The sequence below is a fragment of the Triturus cristatus genome, chromosome 6, assembly GCF_964204655.1.
Source record: "Triturus cristatus chromosome 6, aTriCri1.1, whole genome shotgun sequence".
NCBI lineage: Eukaryota > Metazoa > Chordata > Amphibia > Caudata > Salamandridae > Triturus > Triturus cristatus.
The window spans coordinates 1,903,658,464-1,903,662,179 of NC_140589.1; positions in this window are offsets into that span (position 1 = coordinate 1,903,658,464).

Genomic DNA, 3,716 nt, shown 5'->3' on the forward strand with positions numbered 1-3,716 from the left:
TGTACCCGAAAGCCGCTGACTCTGCAGGTGCTGTACGGTTCAGCCACATGGGACGGGTGTAAGTCCGGCACTCTTCCACCTGGAACGTGCATGGCGGGTACTGGTCGCCCCGGGCTCCCGGCTGCAGCCTTCTTGCTCCTGGAATGCAGCAAAGCCGGCACCGGGAGCTATGCCAGCCCAGACCGCAAGCCAAGCAGGGGCTGCCAGGAAGGGCGGGTGTCTCAACAATAGGGCCCAGGACGGCACATCCACCAAGGAAGAGGGCCTGAGAACTACAGACGGCCGGGGGGGCCTCGCTTATCAAGAGATCATTGGCGAGCTGTGCGAAGGAAGGAGAGCGGTGTGAGTAGAGGGCGCTGCACCGCCTGGGGTCCGAGGACGAGGTAAGAGAGCCTGCTCGAGGTGCATTTTAAACAAGCTGTCGGCATTGTGAGAAAAATATAGTGCGTCCCGACTAATGAAGGATACTGTGTAACGCCGCAAGTGAAAGATGCAGTCTGGATGTGCCGTCCGAGAAGTAGACAGGGCGGTAACAAAGAAGCCTCATTTTGAATCAAAGCCAGGTTTAGCATAAACGATGACGCCAGCCAATAGGAATGATGGGCTGGGCTTCAAGTCCACTTCTGAAATGTACTCGATTACAAGAGGCCTCGCAGAGCGAGCAGCGCATGCGCCCTGCAACGCAGGTCCACAAGACCTGAAAAGGACGTCGACACCGCCAAAGCCATGGGAGCTTTGCAAACACCATCTGCCCGGATGTTTCACGCAGGTCCCAAGACCGCGAATGCTCCAAAACTACCTCTCCTGAGGCCTCCACCTCCTTTAGTGGCAACAATCTTGGTGGACTTCTCCCCGTGGCTACTTCAGAGGGGTATGTAGGGGTGATAGAGGTATATATAGATGGCACTGCCAAGGTTCTTGTCCCCAAACAGTTACTTCCTTACCTTTCCCCGACCAAGGGGGTGACTTCAGTTTTTTCATGTTTTCTCTCTATCCACGAAGATTTGCTTTGGGGGGGAAAAAAAATCTGTCTCTAAAGTTTGGCGTTTTTAGTAATAAATAGCAGCTTAATATTACGTTGATATTTACTAGGTTAGCTCCTTTTGAAAGATAGCTGTGTCTCATCAACTGCTTCTCTGGGTGTACCTTGCATTACTCTGGCACCCTCAGCCTGCCCTTGTACCTAAATCAATGTATACTCTTGAGAGAGGGCTCCTCTCAAGAGGATTAGGACTCCAGTTCGAGGGTTACTCTGAAGGATCAATAGTTAACATTTTTATAATACACGCTCCCTTCTCCTGTAATGTATTTTTGTGATCTGTTGTTTTACACTTGTCCCCGAAAGTAAAATTAAATGGGGAGAAAACTGGTTCTTAGTCGGTCTCCTTGCTTCCATTGATCTATGGAGGCAAAAACTCAGCAGACTCAAGAGATCAATAGAGATGATGTAAGGGCTAGGAGAGGTCGTCACCTCCCTGAGTCAGCTGCAACAACAGCAAAGTGACGAATGCATTCTTAAATGAATCTCAGCCCCTGGCAATCATTGGAGCCACATCCCTGTCCACTATTTGTTACCACTGTGCCACGCTGGACAGAAGCTGGACATAGGCAAAGCAATCTTGCTCCTGATCAAGTAAAGGACCCACCCTACATGGAGTCCTTTTCATGTGTCCAGCCTGGCACCATTCTTTGTGGGATTGAAGTTGAATGTAGGAGCAATACCCTAATCTCTGGGGCGATGGGGTGCAAGGAGGAGCAGTGGGCGATTAAGGGGAGCCTCGCATTAAGGAAGTTGGCATGGATACCCATTGTGTCTGATGCAAGATGGAGACAACACTGACTGGAAGCATTCACCTGTGGAACTTCTCTCTGTGGAAGTAATGTATGTGCCCATCTCATATAACCAGAAACGCGTTGCCAAATGAGTTGCCCTGATTTGCTGTAAACAATATTTTGCCATACCTCCGCGTACTAAATAATTTTTGCATAGTAATAACCATTTGTAATGCTAACTCCATTCGACTATAAACAAATAAACTAAATTCTATGGTCAGTGCATAATGTGCCATTTCTCTTCAATCACCTAATGACATACTTTTTATGCTGCAGTAGTGTGGCTCTCTACTGTCTGATTAGAAACCTGCCTGGAGTTGGATTTTCACATACTTTCTGTATTCAACCATTATAGTGGAACTTAATGTAAAATTCATATATCCATTTCTTAAACAGCATGGTTTGTTTTGACAGTTTATCAAAGGATGCAGATTACCTTTTATCTCTATAATTTAATTGCATTCATGTATCGTCTATAAAGTGCGGAATTATGAATATGGCCTTCTGAATATTCTTTTAATGTCTCAGACGTGTATTGGATGAGTGCTCTCTGAAGTAGTTCTTAATGCTCATTTACCTATGGAATTGTTTGCATCTTTTACTTAACGTTGCCAACATCAATTAGTGCTGCTTCCTCCTGCACCTGACAACCATTTTCAAGACCTGAATATGCTAGATAAAATTCACTTTACAGTCTCTTTTCACCTCAACCCTGAACGACTAATTGTGAATAGAAATGGCAGGAGATTACTTCCTATGCTGTCTGTCTCTTTCATATTTTAAGCAGTCTGGACAGTAAGGAAAGGTGAGATTGACACTCATGAATTTAGAGTTAAAGTGAATTTTGTGGGGATACTTGGTGCTCTGAAGAGTTTTGCTGCATTTACTCTCAGTTCTGATGACCAAAAATACTTTGTGCATGACCCGATGATATAGGTGGGGCGATAATAGATGGTTTCTCCTGAGGAGCCCAAAGCATATGTTTGGTGGCGGGATCATGACTGAAGCTTGGAGACAAGATTGTTAAGCCTTGTAATAAGTATTGTTATATGAAGAGAATCTGACGTATGAGCCACCAGATCTGAAGCTTGTGGGGTTAATGTAATAAGCTAAAGGGCAAGTCTATGGTACAGCCCTATACCCAATGTTGTGAGCATTGTGTAGAGTAATAAATATATTCAGTGAATGCAGATTTCAGGCATTAACCTATGTGCACGTTGTTCAGCACAACTGTGTAGTTTATTTTCATTGCACTCTTGCTTGGATCCAGTTTCGTACTGTGTTCCCTTTCAACAGTGGGGACGGGGGGTCTGCTGAGTATGAGTGGATGCTTGCTTGTGCCCCGGGGGGATAGACCTTTTTTTTAAAAAAAAACACGCGAAGTGGCATTTTATTGCTATGGCAACAAAATGGCGTGGGACTGTCCACAGTCCCACGGACACGCACATGCTGTTTGCAATGGACAAATGGCGAGAGCAGCCATCTTTGTTCATTGCAGACGTGTACATGAGAGCCCGCGCAGAATTGATTCCAAAAGGTGCTCTCCTGGCTAGTGCAACGCATGCGCTGCTTCGCCAGGCGAGACCTAAAAACGTGGGTGGCGCAATATTGATGTATATATTTACAGATATTTCTCTCTCGATCCTAAACAGCCCTGTGTTTGTAAAGATACAGTTTGCCAGAGATGGGGGGCAGGTTGCAGCTCACTACCCAAGACCTGCAGACCTTTCAGATAAACCAACCATATGCAAATTTGCAAGGTGTCTCCAAAAGTTGATGCCGGGTATAAGGTAGTAGTTCTGTGTCTTCTTTTACATCCTGGAACGACCCATGCACGCTTCCCCTCCTTCTATACATGCTCCATGCACATCTAGTTTCATTCA